This window comes from Coturnix japonica, chromosome 8 (genome assembly GCF_054131305.1).
Source record: "Coturnix japonica strain WE chromosome 8, WE-NBRP24, whole genome shotgun sequence".
Lineage (NCBI taxonomy): Eukaryota > Metazoa > Chordata > Aves > Galliformes > Phasianidae > Coturnix > Coturnix japonica.
Window position 1 is genome coordinate 12705257 of NC_140670.1, and position 26576 is coordinate 12731832.

The 26576-nt window shown below is 38.2% G+C and overlaps 1 long non-coding RNA gene across 1 annotated transcript; it reads left to right on the forward strand.

The window, feature by feature from the left end:
• The first annotated feature begins 4848 nt into the window (after positions 1-4848).
• On the forward strand, positions 4849-25933 carry LOC107315926 (uncharacterized). The gene is made up of 3 exons (XR_014948584.1): positions 4849-4986; positions 22942-23059; positions 24690-25933. It is a non-coding gene; the product is annotated as an uncharacterized LOC107315926 (long non-coding RNA).
• The last annotated feature ends 643 nt before the right edge of the window (positions 25934-26576 follow it).

Here is a 26576-nt window from a genome sequence, read left to right on the forward strand (position 1 = left end):
GAATATAGCTCCATGACTGTTCTGACAATGCTTTAAAGGTAATGTAGTTAGGTGACAAAATCTGCAGTATGTCTCCTTCTGCTTGTAACTTTATTTCCCACGGCTAAACTGTGGCATAAAATGGCTGAAGACACAGCATCTCACCTATGTAATCTGTTGTTAATATATCGACAAGTATTTATCTACTTGCTTACAAACTTTTGCACTGCAAGCAGTGATCAGAATAGTAGGGCAAGGGTTTGCTAGACAGAGACTTCATCTGGCAGCTGCCAACCCTTCTACATCAGACATGGGTCCTTTTCCAGTGTCTGATGAATTTGTTTTGTGATCCTTTTCAGCAGATGCCAATCGTTGTGCTCAGCAGTCTTGAGCAGCTTTCCTAGATGCATCTCAGAGGGATGTTTCTGTGGCTGAAGTACAGTCTTCTGATCTTTTCCAGAATTATGTGTAAGGCTGCATGTAATCTCTTAAGATTTCACTTCCAGTTCACAATAGACAGTTTCTTTTGAAACACGCAGACACTGGAAAAAAAGACGTGCACTGGTTTGGAAATGAAAGAAATTGCTGTGAAATATAGAAATATCCAGCAGGGCAGACTTGGTGGTAGTGCTGAATGCATAGTGTAGTCCTTAGGTCTATGCCATTTTGCTTATGAAGACTGAGAGGGACTGAGAGGGAAAGTGGCACAATGTGCATATAAAGCATATTGCAAATTTAAAAAACCTATATCCTATTCTAAATACTGGAAGTTATTTTGTAGCCCTTTCAGTACTGAAAATGTTTTGATTTTTTTATATTTTATGTTCATTTCATATGGTAATAACAGCAAGAAAGATGCTTTTAAAATTCTTTGATTTTAGTGGATCTCATTCATTATGAGTTTGTGATTAATTTTGCTCAGCAGCACATGCTTCTCGAAGGAGCAATAAGTTTTTTGCTGTGTTTTTTTTTTTCCTATGTGTAAAGTGTGAAATTATTTAATGTGAACAATTTTTTTATTTTTTGTTATTTAATGTAAGATTTCCCCAAAAAATGTAGAAGAGAAAGGGGTAGATCTCTGCATATAGTTTTTAAAATCAAATCACCAATATCTTTATAGTTTGTAGCCTGGTCATTTCACGTTACTTTGAATTCTCAGTCATTGCTACATTTTAATACCAGAACGTTACGTTCTGTGTGTGTTGACTCAGATATTTTCTGTGCCCAGCATCTTGAAATAACATCAGTTGTTGTGAACATTCTCAGAGATACTGTGTATTGATTTATGACTATTTCCTGCACTCATTCACTGTATAGAGGGAATCTCTAAGGACTAGAATACTACTGCCAGTAAGCAAATAAAAAATGACGAAACACAAACAAAAAAACCCCACTTCCTAAATGTCAGCACTGGCCTTTCATAATATTTTGACTCCCTCTTGACTTCCAAAAGATCTCTTAAAAGTTCTGAAAACAAATACAATGAACTCTTAGCTTAATCAAGGTGCGAACTGCATTTTTAACAACAGCAACAACAACAACAAAAAATCATGAATTCTATAAGATCAAAACCAAGTTGTTCAGTGCTGAACACTTTCAAATATATCTAATACTACTTCACTATGATACGCAATGGCTTTTTTTTTTCTTTTGAAGTCTTTTCAATGCAAATGTGAGTGACTTTTCTTACGTAATCTTACCCATGCTCTTGCTCTGAAGGCAGGGGACAGATAGCTTTCTTGAAACAGTGACTTTGCTCTGCAGAGAAAGTAACCCATTTCCCCGAACTTTTGTTTCTTGCTTTGCTGTGCAGATTTGTCTACAAGTGGTAAAATTACTTTCCTCAGACCATCTCATTGGTTAACCCCGTTTAAAACAGTATAGTCAGCCTGTGACAAAACTCAGTGTTTCGGTTAGAAGTTTGCCTGATGTTTAGGTAATACAAGCAATAACAGACTGAAAATCTCGTTTCATTCTAATAAGGGCAAAGGCTCTAAGTATGATTTTAATCTTGTGGTTTTCTCAAAATGTTGAGAGGATGGCTTCAGTGGAATTGATGGTGTTAAATTACAGGCTCGCATGTGAGAGAAAAGCTTCTGTTCTACTTTGAAGATATGATTTGAAAGCTGTCAGTTGCTTACATTGTTTTAGTAACAGGTAGATTTGTGATGCAAACATAGGTAGTGCAATTTCTGAAAAACCCAAATACGTGGAGTGGAACTCCAGAATGGTGACATGTGCTGCAAGGCATCAGCAACTCTTAAGGTTGGTCCCATAGTTACAAATGTGTATTGTTTTTATCTGAGGTTGGCTGAACTGTGTGACCCTGCACAGCTTTTGGCTACAAATGTGAAGTGAATACCCCAGCTTTTATTTCCTGTCTTATGCTGCAGTAAAAAATGCGTCTTTAATAGCTGCAATTATGGTGCGATCTTTTGAGACCTGCTGTGACTGATTCACTTTTCAATTATTTAGAATTCATTTTTCAGGGAGGTACTTTGTAGTTTGAACTAGAGTGAGTACTGTACAGCTAGAGAATAATTCAAGTGAAGCTGTAAAATCTATTACATGTCTTTTCCCCTCTGCCCCCACCTAACATAGCAGAGTTTCCCGTAGAGCCACAGAATTTGGACTCCAGGAAACACTTGAATTTGGAAGCATGGATTGCTCTGGCTTCAATCCACAGTTGTATCTCCTCCATTTGATACTTCCTAATGCTTAAGTTTTTGCATGAGCTAACCCTTGCAAGATTATTTGAGTCTTGGCTTCAGTGTGCTTGGATGACTTATAGGACACAGCAGCAGTTCTGTGCCTTCCAGGGCTTCATGCTGTACCTTGGCTGTCTAAGCCCTTCTTGAGTCCACTTGGTACTTTAGAAGAGTGTGCAAATATTTTTTGTTCTAGGGGAAAACTTGGCACTTTGATGAGTTTTCTTCTTCCCAGGAGAGCACTGAGTAGAGCAGAATGCTGCTAAAATGAGATTTCTGACTAGTAATTACAGCTGTATTTATCCTTTCTGTTATTTCTTCACTTCTGCTTGCATATGTAGACAGACAGCTTTGGCAAGTGCTCCTTGAAATTTTTCTCAGAATAGGAATGAACTTTTGGTTTATTGGAGAACACTGGTATGGGTAAATCAAAAAACAGACCCTTCTTTTATGATTGGATGTGTATTCACTTTCCCTTTGCTTTAGTTTCACTGCTGATGGTATGTGTGTCTCCATGCAGCACAGCCCTTCCATTTGCACCGTTTCCATGTTTCACGCCTTGCTTCTAGCAGTGCTCCCCTACTTATTTAAACTCAAAGATTTTTTTTTCCCCTGCTGATGTAACAATCTCTCTCTTCCTCACCCTGTTATCTAATGCTGAAGTATCTGAGAACATTATGTAAAGTCAGTTTGTTTCATAAAGCATGCTCTGTGGTTGTGCATTAATTACTGATTTGGTTCTAGGCACTGATTATGCTCACTGTTCATGATCTGATTCACTTCAGTATTTAGCAGCCTGCAGTATTGGATAATGTTTTAGCAAGGCTTCCAAGTCTGAAAACGATGCCTTCCCATGTTTCCAGCAGTGTCAGCACTACATTCGTAAGATAAACGACTTGGTAAGCAACAGAAGACAACTTGAGAAAGTCCACGCACCTGCTTTAGGATTTTGTCACCTCTGATGGCTTATAGAGGCTGCAAGTTTTGAATTAATTTGTACTTCCCTCTATACTGTTCTTGTTCTGTAGTAGCACAGTGCTATTAAGGTATGCAGAAGTATAGCTGAAATGACTTGCTACAAATTAGAGATTCACAAATGGTGCTTGACCTTCAGGAGAAATAAACTGTTGTTATTCTAGTTTTAACCTTTTTGGTATAACTTAAGTTGCTAATGAAGTTAAAAGGTCGGTTTGTAAGAAGAGGTTTGAAATGTTAGAATTCACTAAAATTCCACACATCTTGTTTCTTTCCCTACCTGCTCTTGCACTAAAGTCCGATTTTTATTGTGATCCCTCTGTATGATAATGCTTTTGAAGATTTAGTCAGTAGTGCCCAATATGGTGGAAAGAAAGATTAGCAAACCATTGCTGGACATTAAAAGTTGGGGACTCTTAAGATCCTTCTTAGTTCTCTTACCCACGGTGAGATCCACTCCAAAACAGATGTCCCCTTTTGAGCAATTAAACCAGAGTCTGAAAGGCATTTTCTTTCTTTCTTTCAGTAGTTTGATAGTGAAACTTTCAAACTTAGCTTTAGAAATCTGTTGTCCAAACTAAATGCATCAGTGGCAACTCGGTACTTATTTGTCCTTGTTGTAGTTTGATTTCTCAGCCTGAGTGATGCCGAGAACTTTCAGCTTTTGTTTATTAAGCTAACCAAGCTTACACTGAAGTCTCTTGACGGTTCTTCATTCCTGCTGCTCTTCACTTCCCTTTTATAGGTTGAATGGAATAACAGGTTTACTACCACATGAACAAATGGAAATACTGTTTTACAGGCATTAAAGTTAACACTGGTAGAGGAGCAGAGCTGCTTTCTGGCACAAGGCAGTGAAATTTATGGGAGCAAGGAAAGCTTTGTTTACAGAAAATTTCTAGCTCTGCCATAGTCTCACCTTGAGCCTTTGAAACAGACTGTTACTTCACCACTGAATTCTTAAAGGAGGTCTTTAATCCATAGACAACTTTTCAAGGATACCAGATGCAAAACAAATCTGTTTAGAGGATTTATCTCGTCTTTCTTTTGCCTTCTGCTACTTGTCAGATGTGTTTGTTTAAATAAGGGATTGTTCTGACATTAACCCATTGAATTGGCCTGCTTGATGCTGTGAAATTGTAGTTCTGTAGTCATGGTTTTGTGTCCTTTTCCTCAGGAAAAGTAAAAGTTGAGTCAGCTAACTTGTCCCCTGTGGGATTTCCACTAGAATATGTGAAGGATGTTCTTCTGTTTGTTTTGTTTAACTCTGCAAATATGGTAGGCAACAAGAATACTTTCTGGAAATCAGTGGTACTTCAAAGAGGTAAGTCGTTGATTTATAGTTTTGTGGTCAAAGTGAAACAGAAAACTGTCAGACTGTTTAGGATGAGGCTGATGGATTATGTACACATACGGCGTTCTGGTTCTCAGTATAGCCTTGTCTTTGATTTTTGCTACAACTACTTTAGAAAGCTGTTTTGAGTCTGAAAGTTTGATTTGGAAAATGTAAACAAAAATTTTGAAGGTGCTCAAAATTGAATGCTTGATTTGTTAGGCATTCAACTTCAGCAATGAGATGACTTCTGTTTCATCTATCTTGTGGTATTCTTTGCAGGAAAATATTTTTTCTTCACAGAAAAATTTTAAATTCTCATTTTCAGTTTTCTTGATCTTTTCACCCCCCAAAAATTCTTTCTCCCCCACCCCCCAGCTTAATGTACTGGATGGTGATTTGGGAGTGTCTGCACTTGCAACATCTGGAAGGGCCTTGCAGCTTTTCACTTTTGGCAGGGATAGAAGCCAGATACTTAATATAAAAGGTGTCTCAAGGCAGCTATTCAAAAATTGAGCCATACCACATAATTACTCATCATTAAAAGTTTTGTTTGGAGATATTTAGTCTGTGTAGTAGACAGAATGTATTGATTATGAAAAAATAAATCTGCTGTGTGTGAGACTAAGCCTTAGTTTTCCCATTATGTTAATATAGCCAGCACCAAAAATACAGGAGCTGACAAAAATGCTTCTAAAAGTATTTCTTCAACAGAAATAATAATACATGGGAGGTGGCTTTCATTTTATCAAATTTTATTTTCAAATTTGAAATTCTCTCCCTTTATACAGGCTGGCACATCAAGCAGGATATCTGACATTGTGTATTTTTATAGCTACAATGCTTCATTTTACAGCTATTTGTACTTTTTCTCCTAAGATGAGAGGCAGACTTTTAAACTGTCATCTGCAAGGTCACAAGCCTGACAACATTCTTCACTTGGTTATTCATTGTTGTTTGTTTGTTTGTTTTCAAACCATGAAGAATTTTAATGATCAGAATCTGAACCAGTCACCTTTAGATTTAATAAAATAAAAAATATGCCTTCTGTGAAAATGTCTTACTTAAGACGGAATGTGTTAGCAAGATTAGCGGTGAGAATCTGCAACCTTAGTGATGTCTCTACGTCAACAGCTTTCACACACAGCATGAAAAACAAAGCACCGGAATCTTAAAATAGTGTATGCGGCAGTCTGTAATACACAATTAATCAGAGTTACAATGATGAGGGTTCTGAAGAGATTGAAAAACACTGCATATTTCTTATTTGTAAATACAGCATTTCTTGTGCGTTAATTCTTAACACCTAATATGGGCTACTTAGTAACAATCACTCTAAATGAACAAAGGCATACTAAACCTTGTATGGACATAAACCTTTAGTTGAGACAGGACAGTAATAATCTAGTCTCAAAAGTATGCAAAAAGCACGAGAGAATCAAGCTGACTGGCTCGGTGTCAAGTCATACTTATAAAAGGTATGACTTAAAATGGAAAGCCTTTGTGATGGTTTGTGCTGACTAGCTCGATGTGCTCAGCCTGCGCAGAGTTATTTTCCAGCTATTCAAAAGACACGAGCAAGAAAACTGGCTTTAAGCAGTGTGCTGCAGACAGTTCTTTTGTTTAGTTGTTAAATAAATATTTTCCGATGGGCATTTAACTGTAATTTATGGGCAACAGATGGCTTTTCTTGTTTCGTAATTGTTTTCCAGAATATAAGTAACTGAAGTAGGATCTGTGAGGGTTCATTGGCTCTTTTCTCATAGGTAAAGCTCTTTCTTGAAACCACTCTTTGTTTGTTTGTTAGTGTTTGTTTTTTTAATAATAATAGTTAATGAAACCAGCACTACAGTAACTCCTAAAAACTCCAATGGTTATTGCTCTATTCTATTCTATGGGTTTTGTTTCTTTGTTTCCTTAAAGGCAAGGAGAGTTAAATGTGGAAGGAAATACCTTGAAATGTTCACAGAATTAAAACACATAATTAAGTTCTCTAAAACTGCCTTTTCTTTTGGCTCAGTAAAGCATGTTGGAATCAGGCAGAAGTCCTCACAAATCCACTTATGTTTAAAATGAAGCATTTGGAATTTCCTGAAAAATAATAGTTGTATTGTTTTGTTTTGTATCCCTGTTCTTTTCCCTCTACAGTAAGGTACTTTGCCCCTCACTGTAGGCACAGAACAGGAACCAAGGCTTCTCGTGTTATGAACACTCCTGCCAGAAGCATATTGTTAAGTTCTATTTAAAGCATATTAAGTATTTTGAGTAATCAGAGCAGTACCAGGAAGCTTTAACCTTAATAACATATATGCTTGTTTGACAAGTCCTTTACAGCAGAAGTCACTGTTGTATAAGCTTTCACAGATTCAACGCATGTCTTGTTATGGAATCATATATGCAGCCTGAGTAGCATTTTCCTTTTAGGACTTATTCAAAGCTCTCTGCAATCCTCTAAGATACACTCAACACAAATATATGGAGAAAACTCTCTAAAACACAGGCATTTGAGAAATATGAATATCCTGTTACGTTAACTTTGAGCTTTAAATGTATAAAGGTCTGGAATTCAGTGATAACAGTATATTTTTTTCCCCTGACAGGTGCTCATTTTTGGGTACCAGGTTCCAAAATTATCAACTTGTTCCCTTTACTTGGAAAAAAAAATACAGATTTGCACCTTTTGTTTAGTTACCAATGTAAGCAGTGTAGTCATTAACTTGTCAGCTAACTGCTCTGCCATGTGTTGCTGTCTTGTATGTGACATATGCAGATTATCCTAGTGCCTAACTGGAAGTTGCTACATGGCTTTCCTTCTGCGCTCTATGCATTGAGCCATGACCTTTTGCTTCTAAATTTCTTTATTCAAGTTACAGACACCTCTGAGTACAGGTTTTGATGTGAACTGTGCCCTGTTTCCAATGCTAGCTCCTACCATCAAAGGGCACGAGGAACACAGCCCTGCTCTGGCACAGTGCGAAGCATGGCTGTGGTCCAGCACTGCCTGCAGTGTGTTTTCCCTGGATGTTTCAAGTTGCTGTTTTTCAGGGACTGAGACGCTGGCTGGGTTTCTTGCTTATCGCTCCTCACCCTGCTTGAGGCTTTGGATTCCCCTTTGCTAACTTTACCTCCCTCACATTTGCTTTGAGACCACAGAGAAACATTAAAACTGTTAGATAACCTGGATTTTACAGCTGTATCAAGCCTAGGAATATGGAAAGAGAACAGGACAGGAGAGGGTGAGTGATTAGCTGCTACTACCCAGGGGAAAACAGCAAAAACAAACCCTTGAGCAGTGATGTGATCTGCAAGAGGCCCCGCCAGGTTTGCTGGCTGGAATTGGCCACATGCTGGTTTTTCAATGCCTTTGGCTCCTGTGTTCTGTCCCAGAAGAGGAGTCCTTTTTATGCAGCTCAACATCTTTGTCCTCTTTTACAAGTAGGAAGATGAGATGCAATGAAATGAAGACTGTTTTTTAAGAAATTGGATGATTTTTAAAGAAATAGTGTGGTACTCTAAATTATGCCTTACAGCAGTGAGGTACGTCAGTGTAAGTATGTATCTTAACAGAAGTATACTATAGAATACTATGTAAGGAGTGCAAATTTCATTGTACTCACTGAGACAAATAATTAGTACAGGAAATAACATTTCAATATCTCAGAATCAGAATTTCTCCAGTTTTCTTCTTGCATCATTCTTTTCTCATTTCTTCTGGTCTTCCAGAAAGAACTTCGAGCTCTAGTGGCACTGCACTGAAGGCAGCCCAAAGGCAAAGCTTGCTGCTACTTGTTGTTGTTGTTCAGACTGTTGAAAGATCAGTTTGACCCTTTTTTGAAGTAAAGCTGAGTTTATAACAGTTCACATAATGAATATTGCTGTGGACTCCAGCCAGAGTTGGAGGAAGGGTCAGTCAGTATTAACCTGATGAAGGGCAGTGATGGACATAAATCCCTTCTCACAGTTGCTCAGTTTCTCAATTTGACTGCTTGCATTTCCTTCTGTAAGCTTGTAGAATAAAGAGGAATTTAAAGGATAAGAGTCTGGACGACATTAGTGTTTTTAGTTTAATGGAGTTTGTTCTAATCTAATACTGCTTCATACCAGAGGATTAGTCATTGTTATGCAGCCTCTTGGGTAGCCCTAGTTTTTCAGGAGGGCTGAATTACAGTGAAATTACAGCCTTCATTTCCCTCAAGTACTAAACAACAATATGCCACCCTTTTCGTTAGTGACAAAAGGGGGTCCTGAGCACCTCTGAAAAGCTGGCACTAAGGAAAATCTGTGCAGTAAAAATAATACAGTTTTATTTATTTATTTTATTCCTAGCTGTCATGGGTACTCTACTTTCTGAAAGATCATGGCTGCTAAAATGTACTTCCACCAAGCCTTTTCCATGTTGTTTGGGCTTGAGCTTCTGGAAGACAAAACACTAATGGAGTTCTCTATTGTTTGTTTGTTTTGTTTATTAAGACTTGCATATGAGTGCCTACAAAGCATTTGCTCGCTCTTTTGGCAGTCTGATAAGCCAATCTGAAGTGGCCACTCTGTTTCCATTACAGATTTTCCCAGATTTCTCAGGATGTATTTTGGATGGTTTTCTCCATTGCATTCTATCCATCCTTCTAATCTGTCTGCAGCACTGTGTAGGATACAGAAAGGCAAGCCCCCCACTACAGAGCTGCCAGTTAAGTGCACTTTGCTAGCACAGCCTTCTGAAACAACATCTTCTGCACTCAGTTGGGCTAATAGTGCTCTGACACGAACAAACTGCAGGCCCTTTTCTAAAGTGAAAAAGGGAAGATTTACTTGGAAAAAGGTCAACATTACAGTGCCCTCTTCACTGCTTGAAAATGAGGTGTCCACATGGAACTACAGTGCAAAACTCTTTGCCTCTAGGAAAGAGGTACTGGCTGGCCAGGCTGCTGGTGTGTCATAGTCTTAAACGCAGTCTTGACTTGTGGAGCTCGTCAACACCAGGGATGTGAGAATGCCTACAGTTACTGACATTGCCTGCAAAGTCACTGCTCTCCTGATATGTGTGCATTGATTACAGCTAGAGAGAAACATTGAATCGAAGGTCAAGATGAGAGCATGTAGTCTGGAGTTTCCATCACAACTGATTATGGTTATGCTTCGGCTATTGTAAGTTACATGGTTGCATTTCTTATATGGATGTTTGCTTCTAATTAAAAAAACAAAAAAATGTGTGTGCTTGAGGAACATTGCTGAAATAGATTCCAATTCTTTAACTCAGGTTCTTAATGTTTTCTTTTCTCACATGTATTTTAGCTTTTTTATGCAGATGTCATCTGTGCATTTGTTGAGTGAACTGAAGAATGGTCCTCTATTGCATTGGCTGAATTAATGTCTTTAGGGGCAGGCTTTGATTGTAGAAAAAAACATAAAATGATCTTTGTAGTCTTATCTTACTCTTTTTTTGTTGTTGTAATTTCTTTTCTGGTGCATCTTCTTTCTCTTTTTTCACTCTCTGCCTGTCTGTGTAGAGGCACCAAAGATGTTTGACCTAGTCATGTGAATTTAATATGGATTGCTCAAACCAAAATGGACTGTGGATACACTCATTCAAGAGCAGGCATTTTGAAGTGAGTTACACTGCAGAAACAAAAGCTCCTTGAATTTTGATGACCGCATTCACACAATTTGAGATGTGCAATTACTTCCACTGAAAATAAATTCAGCTTATTTTTCCAGAGTGACTCTTTGCAAACAGCCTGTGTCTCAAGAAAGGAATGAAGCCATGCATTTAACCTTCACCCAGGTACTAATCTCTCTTGTAGCAGAAAGGTATTCACAATTCCCATAGAAGAAACTGCTCTCAATTTGTACCTGTAACCTTGCTGCTTTTTGTTTCAGTGATATCATTTGTACTCCCTGCTTGTCTTCCTTATTGCGCTGCTATTTATGTTTTCATTATTTACTAGGGTTTGTGTGCGCTGGTAGATGGAGTACTGTTTCTTGACGCAAGTCTTTTATGATGTTTATTGATGAGACACTTGTGAGAACAGTCTCTTTATATCCTGTTCAGATATCGTTCGTGTTTTGTGTTAATGCACTCCTTTTTCAAAAGCTTTGTGTAAGATGCATGAAATGAGACTCCCATCTAAGAGTAGTTCACAGGACATCTCCCTTTGGCATAGTGACTGCCTTTCTATTTTAACCAAGTGAGGTTCAGCAAATGCATTGATGCACATATGAACAAGTAAATCTGAAGCTTCACTATAGTTTAAGATAAATGTCACATGATATGTCAGGTATCTGCTTCTAAAGAAATTTTTATGTATAGCTGTGCTTTTGTAGCCTGTTTATATAATGGGAGATTCTTCTGTCAGCAAGATGTTTTTTTAATAGTTTTTGAAGTTCTTTGATGTGTATCATGACTGTTGGAATGGCGGTACCATACCTTGGCTAGCAGGAAAGAGACTACTGTTTTCTCTCAGTATAACTGATACATTTCTAATCAAAACAGAGGCTGCATTCAGTCCATGGTGGTGCTGAAATTTGCAGAAGTAAGGAAGTGATGATGTAGCTATTATCTGAAATCTGGAGAAAATCATCTTCCATTTCTTGTAGAATCATAGATAGGCCATGTAAATCTTAACAGACTTGAAGGGAACAGAGGAAAGTATTACAGTCACTACAGAACTGGCATAAATTATACCAACTTTGTTATTTTTTTTCCCCAAGTTTTGTACATTATTTTCCTTAACGTATCTCTTTCCTAGGGTGTCTGTATCTTGTATGTGAATTCTAAAGTAGCTACTGTTCTCTCCTTCACTTGTTTATTATTCTTTGCCAGTCTAGTTAAATGCAGGTTGTATCTTTGATACATAATTTATGTAACACCTTTTAGGAAGAAGCTGTTACCTCATCCGTAGCCTTTGTGTGGCCCAAACAAGCAGATGTGTAGTATGTGTACATGGAGGAAAAGTACATGTGATGACATCTAGATAGTGTATCTACCAAGTGAAAGGTAGTGGTCTGGAACTGCCGAAAGTGCAACATATAAAATAGGTGTTAATTGTTGGTCCTAGATTTCAGTATACTTGTGTACCCCAACTGAGTCCCAGCAGTCAAGGAAACATGTGAGAAGCAGCCCTTCCCTCTGGTCTCCTCCCTGCCCTGAGTTCAAGTTCTCTGGGAGCTTGTAAGAATGGTCAAGTGCATTTTTTTTTCATCACTTCTGAAAAAGCTTTGCTATCAATCTGCACGCACCATCTGTCATGAGATTTCAGAGAAGAGAAATACTGCATTTGACAAACAAGCTTTAAAAGCAGGGGTAAACAAAGAACGAAAGTGCCACAATGCAGTTTCAGCTTTATAGGGAATAAAAGTTTGCATCTTGTAGAAACTCATAACAGTTTCCAGTAGCTATGCTGCATAAAATTGGCAAAGGGATTATACATCTAATGTATATAGTTTAAATTTTCAAGAACATAGGGCAATTATCTGTCTGTTTGTCTACCCAGTGTTTTGCCTCTGAAGAGAGATGTATTGATTGCAGAGCATGTGTGAGTTGCTTTGGTCTTTCCCAGTAAAGAGAACAGCATTTTGTGATAGGGGAGAGAGTGGGAATTGATTTTTGAACAGTACCCAAAACAATGAAGACCGAGACTGAGCCATCAGAGCTAGGTTTTTCTGTCATCTGCTGTCAGCTGACTACAGTGACAGCTGTAACAGCCCTAGAATACACATATTTTGGTTGTTTCTGCCAGCATCATGACATCTCACAAAGATGGCTTATATCTGCAGAAAATGCAGGGATGTGCTGAAAAGAACCTGGGACTTTCACCTGCAGACAACACTGTTGTGCTGACACTTTGCCTACAGAATTATAGCAGACAGAGAGCTGTGATGCTAAGGAAGAAATCCATGTGATATCAAAGTGTGTGTTGCTGCTCATATTGAGAAAAAAATGACAGTTAAGGAAGACAATCCATGCTATAAGAACTTGGTAAGACAAATTAAAGCAATTGCATTGTATGCTTTGGGCACCTTGTGTACAATTTTGGACAACAGAGGATTGTTTCAGGGGGTGCCCCATCAAAAGGAAACTCGGGGTGCTTCAGGAAGAAACACCAAAAACCTTGCAGATGGGTCACTCTGGCTGTCAGACTCTGGGTTAGACATGGGTGCAGATTTCTTTCTTTGGAGAGCTCCTCTTGCATATTTACTTACATTACTGGCAGCTCTTTTCTTCTGCAAGTATAGTATCCCGGCCAATTTCTAACTATAATCCTTACAGTCTTAACTGAAAATAGCACATTTATTAAAATATGTCATTTGTCTTCTCACTGATGGTGGTGTTTTTAAACAATTTCAGTTCTTCACCCCAAATATGGTTCTTTCAGCTTTGAATGTTTCACTATTTGTAGCTTGTTAAAGTAGTTGGAAGGCTTTATGCACTGCATGCATGAGAGAAGCTATTATAAATATTTAGCTAGTTAAAGCATTTGCCATTTTTTACTTTCAAAGTTAGAAGTAAATGGGGTACTTGTACAGACTCATGCATATTTTTACAGAAAGTTATCTTAGTAAATCTTTCACAATAATTTGGGACTTTTCATAGTGCGCCAAAGTACATCCTACCTTAGTACCATGGGGATTCAGAAACTAAACAAAGTGTCAGAGTAAAATAAAGAGTAGTGCCTGGAATAATCCTTAAATACACTGCCCGGATCAGCTCTCTGTCTAACTGCCATTGTAAATGCCTGTTTGTCCATTCCTTCCTACAAGACCCTTCCCAGCTGTGATCCTGCAGCCTTCCAGTGAATGGAGGTGCAGCTTTGTTCCCATCCTTCCACTGCCACCAACCCTCAGCATCTAGATTTCATAGAGCAGCTCCCTGCTCAATGCATGGGGAGTTTAACACCCCTTCTGAAGCATTTCCCTTTCCTAAAGCATTGTGCTTAGGTTTAGGTTTTGTTTTCTGCGCTGGGCAGAGGCCTACAACATCTTGCCTTCAGATTTCTGGAGCATCAGGAAAGCATTCCTTACTCTTCCTTTTGTTCCATTCATGTATTTATATGTATATTGCATATATGCAACTGTAGCCTGTGTTTAACAGACTTGACCCAACTTTAAGATATGGAGAGCAAAAATTTGGCATAAAAAACTGGAGGTTTTAGCCACTTCAATTTCGATGATTTTGACCTAAGATTTTAATCTTAGATTGGCCTCTGTTTAGTATTTGAATTGTATGTTTCCAGTTAGCCTGTGATTTTTCTTTTTTTAAATATCACACCAGCCTGCTGGTAGTTTACTGTTGGTGTTCTATATGGTTACATTTTTTGACACACACACAATGAAGGTAAGTGGTGTTTCTTGGCAAGGATCGGTCCATAAAATATTGCTGTCCTTTCTTCTCAGGAAAAAAAAAAAAAAAAAAAAAAAAAAAAAGCTTGTGGAAATGATGCAGTGTAATTTGTGGTTCTGTTCTCTGACAAGCCAAAGCTCTGGGTCATCCTTGGGGGGCTGTATGGCCTCCTCAGTCCCTGCTCTCAGTACAATAGGAGCACTGGTGTATCTTTTCCCTGTGAAAACATTCCCTAGTTAGGATTTTGAGGCACTGGAATGCAGCAGGACTGGAGTCTTTACAAGTGACAAAAGATACTTTCAGGTGGAAGAAGAGGGAGAATTATTTTATCTGCAAATAGTACTTTTATCTTAGCAGAGTATTTTAGTAAATTGGTCAAAAAAAAATCTGTATTGAAGAAAGTTTATGTAACAACTAATCTTAGACAAATAAAAGTGAAGTGTTTAAAGGAGGCAAATGTTGAACTCTAAAATAAAACTATTTGTAAAAAGAACCTGGATTCAGTCAGTGTAATGGAAATAGCTCACATAAGTTATCTATCAAGAGCTTTGAAAAGCTAGGATTAAGGAAAAAGTAAATTGCACACAATCCCTAGGCCAAAAACTGATTGCAGAAATTACTTAGAGTACATGTGCAAATTGGAAAACATTAAATGGCAATTCATAATCAAAATATTTTTTCTACGTGTGTTTACCTCTTGGACTGTCAATGCAGTGTCTATTACTTTTTCCTTGCAGTCAAGTACAAAACAAGGGAGAACTGAATTCCAAAAAGGAAAGTGTTGGCAATTAATTTTGAGTTAACAGGAGAAAGTTTCGCTATGAGTCTTCTCTGGTCTTCAGGCCACAATTAGACCGTTGCCAACATGTCCAGGATGAGCACTGCTCAGTCTCAGAGCCACCCTTGTCTGTGTTGCTGTTTGTGTTAAAGGCACCACAAACCACTGGAGAGATTATTACACAATGTTTTCATTATGTGGCTTTGTCTTAATTGGATTGGATGTCAGCAAAGAAGCTGTGGCTTTCATATTTTCTTTCACTGAGACTGACCAGAACTGGCAATTTATGGCTCACAGAGCTGATGATTTAGCACTTTCCAAGTTAGATATGAAGCCAAGTGCTGCAGTAATTATTCTGCAGCAATGTCTAATGGATCTTCAAAAGCTGAACTTGGGGCTGAGTGAGGCTTAGAGGCAGTGCAGCAGCAGAACCAACAAAATGGAGGAGGTAGTCACTTGCAGTCTGAATCACATTGTTGCTCTTCTTTTCCAAAGGCAGCTTCCAGACTTCAATTAAAGTGACTGAAGTTGCTCTGTTTTCTACAGAAATCAGAGCAAAACTGTCATACATGTATATATGTATGTGTGCTTGCTGGAAAGTTGTGCTAAAATCACTTGTAATCCACCCCATCTTGCTGCCCTTTCCAACAACTGAAGACATTATTCAACAGCCTGAGGATATGTAAGTAAGCCTTTTTTTTTTTTTTTTCTTTGAAGTGTCATTTTGTGATCATTCTCTTTCAAATGGCAAACTGTAAAAATGTAGTTCAGAAAGGCATCAGAGTAAAAAGTATGTGGAATCAAGACTGTCCATGTATCAAACTCAGGTGGTGCATGGTAAATGTGTGTGGTGCAATTTTTTTCCATGTTGCAGTTTTCCCAGGGTCTCCATACAGTCCCTTTTCTGATTGTGAGAGGATGCAAAGAGGAAAAAGCTGTTTCTAACCCTATTCCGAATAAGATATAGTTCTCTGCCTTTCATCTTCTGCTGTTTGCATTGTAGGTAATAGTAGTTGAGCCCAGTTTATTTCTTCCCACAGGCCAGAATAAAAAATCCAAAGCTGCTCTCCCAAAACTCAACTCCTTTCTGCCATATCCAGCAGCTATTTTTCATTTCTCTGTCACCATTGCATCACTTCCCATCTGAACGCTGTGAAGCCTAGTTTCAGTATGCGTAGATTGGATAACTTGCTTAGAAGTGTCTTGGCATAGTCTCTCATCTGAAACAATGCAATTCATTCACAGACTCTCTGTTGGAGTAACAGCTGCTTTTCATTATTATTTTTCCCACTGAATTAAGTATATTGTTTCTTTGTTGTTTTTAAATCCATCCCTCCCACCTGAAGTGCTTGCTTCTGTTTCTTATATTCTGGAAGATATGCTGTCTCATTTATCTGCTATTACTGATTCGAATTTTCCATCCCCCCGTGTTGAACATTGGCTTTACTATAATTCCTCTTTTCTTGAGTTTTCTGTAATTGTCGTCCTTATCTTCATCATGGGAATCTGCTATTTCATTAATCTTCACTCATATTCTTTTATGTACAGTGAGGGAACAATTTTCAGTCTGGGACAAATCTAAAAGATCTTGGTGGATATTGCAGCAACCAGTGACTTTGTAGGGAGTGTAACCACATCTCTTAACACTACTCATTCCATAAATTTTGATTCTTCATTTGACTGAGGTCTCCCTGGACAGGGGTACAATTTTGGAGAAGAGGACATGTCTCTTTGGCCACTTAGCTGATGTAAGTGACTGAAAGAGATGGATATGTTCTCCCCAAGTTTTCCTTTTATTTATACTTACTAGGTTGAAGTTCTACTGTGCTGGCCTTTATAATGGTGCTTCTTCATGCCAGCCACCTTTGCTGATTGATCTTATTCGTGCCTGCTCCAGTATGGCCAGACTGAAAGCATGCTGCTTTGAGGGCAAACAAAAATTCAGTCAGGCACTGGGCCATGACAATGATATTCCCTTTCTCAGGTCTCTTTCTCATTTATCCTTGGATAGTTTCCCTCCAAAGCTACCTCTTTCTCTTTGACTGAACTTTGACTCTTGTTGGTTTAGGCTCACTGCATTTGATCCACATTTTGTGGACTGTTTCCTTGCTTCCTTTTGAGGCCATCTCTCTCCTCACGTGGCAGCTCTGGCAGCTTCTGTCTGTCAGTCTGAAATGACTGCAGCTCAGAGGTGGTCCCTCCAGCTGCTGTCTGTCCCCCATAACTGAAAGCTGTGAATGTGAGTGAAGGCACTGCTTTAGCTTGTTCTGGGCCATCACGCCCCATGCATGCAAACCCCCACATTTTTCTGCCTCTTAGCAAGGCTATCCCGAGCTCTCTGCAGACACTATTTTTTTCCCCAGTACAAATCGAGACATTGTCTTCTACAGCTGTTCTCTGACAAACGTGGAAATACACTTGCACTCATTAGTGACCTGCCCATTATAGCTCTTTATGCCCTTTATTATGGCACCTTAATGACTTTCATCTATCAAAATATAGCTGAGAATTCCTATTCTTCCATATGCCCTTTGAGGAGACAGGAGGGGGAAGTATCACGCGCAGGCAATGAGCCTGCCTTGCTTAGTGAGCTGAATAATTAGTAATTTACAAATTCAGTAAATGGTAAACTCACTCTTGACCTTCCACTTGCAGCAGCTGCCTGATGAGGCGCCCAGCTGACACGTCCAGCTGCCTGATGCCTCCTCCCTGTGCAAAACCCCCACCAAAGCTTCTGCTCGCTCTGGGCTGGTGTTTCAGAAGGCAGCAAGGTACTGCCTACTCTGCATTGTGCTTTCTGATTCACCCTAGTTCCCTCATCTTCCTGTGGAACATCAAACATAATCACGATATTGAAAATGGAGGCATTGCAGATTTAGAAGTGGGATCTGCTTAACTAAAAATAGCACTAAAGCAAACTATGTCCTTCTGTGCTGAAGGACCGGCTGGTATTTACAGTGCTGTACAGTCATTAAGCTTGAGCATAGGAGTAGGAAAGAATGCCAACCAAGAGGGACCAGGAGTTATACGCTGGTTTATTCCAAGCTTCTTTGCTCTGTGACCTTGAGCTTACCACGTGGTAAACTCAAACTTTTAAGTAGGTATAACGCTGGGTTCACAGGTCTGGTGTGTGAATTGTGGAATTCATACTTACAGAGTGCTTGAAGATCCTTGGAACTGTAGTAATGATGAACAGGAGAACACAAGTGTATTTTACACTCATTTCTCTGAATTCTATAGAAAATCAATTTTTTTACAGTAGAAAAGTTCAAATAATTTCCTGGTAGTAACACATTTATGTCATGTCATGTCATACAAGACCAAGGATCCCTGATGTATCTTCTAGTCTCTGGTTTTAAATTGCCGTGATTTCTAGATTCACTTCAAACATTGCTGTGAATTATAACTAGCTTTTAAATACTCTGCTCAAAGGCAACTATACCAGAAGCAGTCAGATTAATAGGAAGGAAACCCCTCCCCCCCCCCCCCCCCCCTTTTTTTTTCTTTCTCAACTTATTCTATCTTACCCTTTAACTCTCCAGAATCTTACTGGTTCTCTATATGCTTCCACATGGCTCTGGCAGAAAAGTACTGATTCTCAAAAACAAAATCATATTTACATTAAGAAGGTTTTAGCTTTCAGTAGTTAAAATCTAAACATGACATACGTACTGAACTTTTCACTTATCTAAAGAGTTCAATATTCTTATTAAATTGATGTTTAAAGTAAGAACTACAAATCAAATGTGGAAATGTCCTTGTCAGGAGCTAGGAATGTTTTAATATTTCATTAAATCACTCTCTCTTTAGTCCCTTAATTCTAAAAGCTGAAATTCAAAGGAAAACATCAACTGTCACAAGTCTTGCCAATCTGCTCATGCACTTCACCATATTGGTTTTCCTTCACTCTCTTGATTGACTCAGGCTTTTTTTCTAGGTCTGAAAGCCTATTTAAAACTCTACAGCTAACCTCCTACACTGTCCTCTCTATAGTAACACACAACTATGGTTTGCATTCAGATGTCCTGTAGTCTGCTGAAGGCTGAGGTCTGCAAGCAAAGTCTGAATATTGTACATATGTTTAGTATGACTGTATTGTCTAAACACCTTGAACTTTTGTATTGAAATCCAATGAGAGTGGGTTAGGTGCCATAGAAATGGTGAGCCAATTATAGTCCTGTTCCAGTAGTTCTTTCCCACTTCCTTCCTTGCTTATTAACTGAGAGAGCTTAGGAAGGAGTTGTCTTTCTCTTTTATCAGAGCCGTGCAGTCTTTGGTAGTCATCTGTGTTTCTAGGGCTTTCAGAGTGTTGGAGGTAACAGCTCATTGCTTCAGCTTAGGTAAGTCTCATGATAAGTGGTATAATCTTGAGCCAGCAGAGTCCTTTACCCTTGCACATTTACTTGTCAGCTTCCAACTAAAACCTATAAATAACTTTTACCCTATGTAGATCCAAAAGGAGTTAAGGTCCAGGCTGAGCTTTTTGTTGTGACGTACTGGCTATTGTTTTGGGATGGTTGCCCAAACCTCAAGAGACAGTATTATAAACAAGACCGTTCTTTACCCTTTTCATTATCAGTGTCCACATTTAGACATGGAATGACCTGTAGTGAACACATGAGTTTGGTTTCTCTCTGTGTATGAAGCTGTCATTTGCAGCTATTGTGTTTTTGTTGCTGTAAAATTAAGATTTTTGAGAGGTCATACTTAGACTTCTCTGCTCATATTTATTCTGGCCTAGGTAGTTTTTAGGCATCAATTACTGCCGTTCTGGCTATAAAGGAGAGAAGGATAAGCAGACTACAGAAAATGTTTTTCAGCTGAAGGGAATTAGTATTTTTCCATCTATCAGGCTGGGTCTACTCTCTTGGTAACATACCCATAGTAATAAATCTGATTCTATATATAGTCATTGATGACAGCCAACTGAACTGCATATAGGCAGCACTGGGGACAGAATCCAGGATCTTGTGTTTAAAAAGCTACAGGGCTTGACCACTTATATTAAAGAACAGTTCATGCTAGTTTATTGTCTAATATTCCTTCCCCTGTGAAAAGGAGACACAACCACATGGAGAAGCACATGCCTTAACCAATCTGATGCCATCTAGCTGATGTATGTATATACAAGTAGATATTTACCTAACAGAGGATGGTAGAACTGGTATAAAGATTGTGTTTTATGTCCAATACAGTCAAGCATACTCTTGGGTGTTTCTGGCTGAAACTCAGAATCTCTGCTTCTAATTAAAAGAGCATCTGTTTTCTATATCCTAGAAAAATGATTCCAGGCTAAGAGACAAACCCAGAAAATAGCTGCTCCTCTAATTAGTATACTGAATGCTAATTTGTTTTCCTTTTTCCGAGCAATAAACAGTTTCATTGTATTTGGTGTTCATCTATATCACAGGCTATTCAATAAATTAGATGAGGTGTCAATCTTCATTAAGTAATGGCTTGTCTTAGTCTTTAATAAAATAGAATATGTATCAAAATAATGCAGTATTAAATGCCATATCGTGACATTTTACTTAAACAGCATGACAGTCATAATGCAGGATATGACGTTCCATATTATTCTCTGATTTGTCACATTGAGGTGATGTAGTGGTTTAAGATCTAGCAGCACTCCATAAAGAACAGTGTTTATTTTGAGGGGAAAGAGTGAAATAAATCCACTACATTTGTATTTTATTTAGTTATTTTTAATTACTTTTAAAAGCCGATGTGATTTCACATCCTTATACATGAGATAAAATAAATCTTTCAATGTAGAAATAATGTTCAGGCAAACCACTATGAATAAGCCTAGCCTTTTTCCAGTTGAAGGTGAAGCTACACAGAAGCATCCTGCTAAAGATATGAAAGCTAGTAACAAAACAAGGTTTTATCACACCAGAAACTAGCAAGCCTTTCAGAGTGTTGTTTGAAGCAAGCTGGTGAGCCACTGATGAAGGTGTCATGCATTGGGTGCATCACTACTGAAAGAAAAGGTCATCCAAGTTCTTTCGGTATAAATTATATTCCTTTTTCTTTTTTCTTTCTTTTTCTTTTTCTTTTTCTTTTTCTTTTTCTTTTTCTTTTTCTTTTTCTTTTTCTTTTTCTTTTTCTTTTTCTTTTTCTTTTTCTTTTTCTTTTTCTTTTTCTTTTTCTTTTTCTTTTTTTTCTTTCTTTAAAACAAAAATGAAAAAAAAAAAAAACCCAAACCAAAAAAAAAACCAAAAAAACCAAACACAGGCATTAATCTGAGAACTAGTTCTAACTTGAAGATGTCATAAAGATATGTTTGTTTAGGGTTTTAGAGAAAAATGCTCATTTCAGTTGTAAAAATGATCTGAAATTATTTACCTTCATGTTGAAAAATGCATTAATAAATAGAATAGCTCATGCAATCATGCAGTAATGTTACCTGTTCCTCACAATGTTATCAGAGTGCAGGACTGGGATATCCATAGCCTGGATCCAGCGGTGACTGCTGATTGACTGTATGACTGTAAGTCTGACTTAGCAAATTAGTCCCATTTGTTAGAAAGAATAAAATTCATAGGTACACATGTCTGTGGAGACACTAGGGAAGAGGGAGTGAGTCTGTGTGGAGAAAAAGATACCAACATCTCACAAGTCTGTGTTTGCAAACACAGTAATTTAATTCTTTACCTTTTTTGTTCTGGGAATGAATTTGCATCTCCTTCACAACCTACTTCTCAAAGCTACATATTCTGATAGGAAAACTGCTTCTGTGATAAACATCTGGAGTTCTTTTCCTACTAATTCCTAAGTCATACCTGTCAGGATACACTATGTCCATTCACATGGAAGTGCTGAACTCCACAAGTGGGCTTCCTGCATCACGTATCCTCGAGGCTTCTTCATCTACTGCCTCTATAAGCAAGCTCAGTGCAGTTGGTAGGTTTTCTCACTTCTGCAGAAACTTTTAATGGGATACAAAGCAGAGTATGAAGTTTATCCCTTAATGAGAACAGAGCACTGTAAGTCCAGCCCTTTGTAAGCTGCATCCAACAAGTTAACATGCCACTCTGCATAGGTAATAAGGATGCTCATGAGAATTATACTTTGGCATCAAAAGGGAAAAGAAGAGGTATCATGTCAGAATTATGAGAGAGAGATAGCCATCCAAAATAATTGCCTGCCTGCTTTATGTCAGCAGCCTTGTCAATTTGATAATAGCTTCAAGTCTTTATCCTGTTGCAACGTAAGAAGTCTTTGTGCAATGTGCATTGTGATTACAGACTTTATTGGTAAAGCTGTGAATGTCTTTGCTAACAGATTCTTTCTAAGGTAGCTAAAGTTTGCTGATATTGCTTGTTCTTTCTCATACTGAGTACATACCTTGTTAAAATAGAGCTATTAAGAATAATAAATGCATCTTATTTTACAGCTTTTTCTATTCCCCCTCACACATATATGCTTTGGCTCATGATGCCTCCAGCATCTCTGCAGCTGGCATCATTATAAGTGATGACCCGTATCTGCAGATGGTACAGGCTGAAAAAGGACCAAACAGATTTATCCTTTATAATTCCAGTGTAATCATGGTCTCACTGTCCTCTCCAGCAGAGAAATGGAGGCTAAAGTGCAGGCAAAGGGCAAAACTTAGGTTATTTCCCATTGTACTTATTTATTGTACTGAAACTTTGGCATAGGAAACTTGGATTGATAGGAGGAATTTGACCTAATCAGTGTCTTCATGTGACAAAATTAACTAAATGAAAAAGTAGTGATCATTGTGAACAAAAGTTTGTAACTAATTCTCAGAGCCTGAAAAGTACTTAGCTTTTTTTTTTTTTTTCCTCACATCTTCCCATGCCTGCAGCCAGATCCTCACATCTTCCTTCAGAGCAATTAATACAGACCACAACTTGAAGCAGAGGGGTGTGCATCTCTATCCATCAGCTGGCAGATTGCATGAGTTCCCAAATGGCAGCTCCCTGGTAAATTCTTATTCTATCTTTTCATGTAGAAGTTGGGAAGCTTTTCAATTTAGGAGAATATCTCAAGGAGAGTAATTTTTATGAATATATGCTATTTTGCTTGTAGCTGTGTGTGGTTACATCGGCCATAATGCTGTGGGTACCTTATCTGAGTAAGAGGAAATGCTTAAACTTGTGGAAAGAAACTGATGGTGACAAATAGGAGGTTCTGGAGTTCAATATCTGCACATGAGCCAAGTCAAAAAACAATATCTCATTCATTGTAGCCACAGAAAGCAAAAATAATGAGGAATAACTGAAGAATCTTTATTTCAAAAAATGGCTAATGGCAAACAGTATTTGCAGTTCTTATGTGCACATAAGAAAATAATCATATGTCCTCCTTCAATGCCCTTGAACTATAGCTAATTAAAACAGAACATTTGAATCAAATTACCAGAGTATGATTTTAAACAAACACTGTCTACTTGAAGCTGATGGTGACTTTATTATTTTGTGTTTCAGTAATTAATCTGGATTTACTGAATTGATCTAATACCCCAAAATTGGCGCATGCATGGAGATTTACACCTAGATATCACTGTCACTCACACCTTTCATTTGAGTTGATACAGATCTGTGCTGAGGTTAGTTACCAGAACAGGGAAGGACAATGCACTGAGTGAGAGGTGTATGTTTCAGATGTGACCTCACAGAGTGGGCTGGCTGGGGACAGCAGCAGAGAGCCATGCACTTGATAAAAGGCTGAGCACTTGCTAGCAGCTGTTGATGTGGCAATGGAAAAAATACTGAGGGTTCCAGGCATTGCAGGACTTTCACTTGGCCTGAAGTAAAATGTAAGCAGAAATGCTCACTGAAGTGCTGAAATCAATGTTTTGCCAGTAGCTATAATGAGAAAAAAACTAATGTTAATGTCTTATTGTGTACATTGTTATTCCAATCAGATTTTAACATGAGCTTTCTGCCCATGGTAACGTATGTCTTTAACAAGACACATTCATATCTGCTGAGCAAAATATCCTGTCAGGAGCTACCGCCATGTCTTAATTGTGTTTAGAATGTATCAGAATAAAGTATACATTAGAATGTAAGGGGAAAATATTATGTAGCTTATATTTAAACAACTTTAGAAATACAGGAATGCTGATTAAATGTTTAGATTCAGTTTTTAATTTCACATTCAAATATAGCACTGTTTTACAGAGCATCTTTCATGCCTTATAAAACAGTATAACTATCAGGAATGCATTATTCCCAGTCAGTGTAATCCTGCTTGGCAGGGGGTAATCAGAAGCTGCTACTTGAAGGATCCAGAACAATGGTAGTTAGGATTTCTTTAGCCCTTCCTAACAACTCTCTCAAGTATTAGGTTACTAGCCTCTGTGTTGGGGCTGCAGTGTTAATTTGGTTAAATTAGTTCGAAAGTTAACTAAGCTAAGTGGAGCAAGTCTAATTCTTATCATACCTGGTACTGTTTTGTCTTTGCCTTGGTGGGAGTAGAGGAGAGTAAGAGAGAAAGAGGAATGTGATAATTAAAAATCATTGCTGTAGTATTTTTTGTGAACATCTTTACAGTCAAAATTACTGAGGGTAAAAAATCAGGTGTTTATTTGGTTTTGTTTTTGATCAGGAAACCCGTTTTGGAGTAAAGAAAGTTGAAGTTCTTTTAGTAGGTATACACTCCTATTCATGGAAAATCCTCCAACAAGAGCATTGGATTCCATTAATAAAGAAAAAGTACCTCTTGACAATCAAAAGAGAACATCAACATCACATTTTTCATCTTCCAGCTCTGAGCCTCCAACTAGAGACTGTACCAGAAATAAAATGCTTTCTGCCACAGTAGGATCACCAGCAAGCATCAAATGAAATGAGACTGAAATGGAGAGGGAGTACTTTTATTTCTTGCTCTCCTCCGTGATCGTCATTGTGCTGCCATTTCAGATATTGAGATCATTCAACCCTGACATGAGCAAAACTTGTCTCTGAGGGCAATATGGCAAGTGAAAGAGCAGCTTTTAGACTGGAATTTCTGAAAACACATTATTGCAGGCAATTGTGAAAATTCAGCATCTGTCTTCTCCAAGTAAAAGTCGAACAGCATTTTCCCTCTTGCTTCCATTGTGTAAGTATGCAGTCTTCCACCTTTGAAATGCGAAACGAAACAGAACCTTGCAGCCTGTTTAAGGATATATCTGCATCACCCAGCTACAAGTAGTCAAGGAGCCAGAAGGGATAAAGCTTTAGAGGTAGTCAAATCGCCTGCATCAAACACAGTTCAATTTGATTCAAGGTGATTTGAAGAAGTAATTTACCCAAAATGTTCTGTTAGTATTTGCTCGCAACATCACACTAGTCTTTAGATATTGCGGATGATAATTTAGATATTATGGATGTAGTATTGTAGATGGGGAGACGCTGCAAGTCTGGTCCGCTTTAAACAAGGCAAAAGAAGCAGCAACGGAATGCCTAGAGTGTGACAGACAGCATCTGTTCCCCTTTGTCTTACTTATATGTGTGCAGAGACTTCTCGATTATCCTTGCATTCAGCAGCAAACTTTGGGACAAAAGGAGTGTTGAGAAGAAGTAAACGACCACCCCAAGGACTAACAATGGACCGACAGTGGGCCATTACGGTGCTAGAAGGCTAGATGACGGTGTTGGTCGCCAGATAGGGTTGTGTCTGTTGGGCAGTCATGGGGCTGGATAGGATAATGATTTTGGGAACGTAATGAATTTGTAATACATGTGAAAATATAACCTGCTCACGAACGATCTAATAACTGGTGGACCGTTCTTGGAGAGTTACTTCGATGATGCCTCAGCGTTACCAATAAGGAATACCTTGCTTAACGGTAATAAAACTTTGCTGTTAAGTTTCTACTCATCGATTTCTTTAAACCAAAGGTAATTAACCTTTGCTGGCACTGCAAACTGTCCCTATGCAAATAAGGAAGAAGAATCTTGTACGCACAAGAAGTTAAAAGCGTATCTTAGGTTTCATTTCCTCTGCTTTTTTAATGTTGCTATCAGGAGTCACTCATACTGTAAACATGTGTAGCAAATAAGAGAAAAAAAAATTACAAAATTTTGAAAAAGAGAAAAAAAATCTTGTTATGCAGTGAAGGTTTCACATGGCAGAAGGAAATGTAGAATGGAGCTCTTTCCTTCAGTCTGCCAGTTTTCTTAGGAGATTCAAGGTACAATCTTCAAATGCATTTTGTCTCTTAACCATCAATAAAATGGGGCAAATCATACTTTCTTTTGCTTTCACTGGCATCCTTTGAAGAACAGTGTGTCAGGCATTGCAATGGATGCTTTAGTAATGGGCAGCATAGAAGAATCAAAGACAGCAGTTTAGCCAAGTTCAGCCAAGGTAAATTCTTATCAAGTGAGCAGACAATGGTCAGGCTTACATCCGTGTGTGATATAAAGTATATCAACTTTAAGAAAAAAATAATTTAAAGTTTGGGATTTTTTTCCTGGCTTTGCAGATCATCTTTAAGTGCCTGTTGTC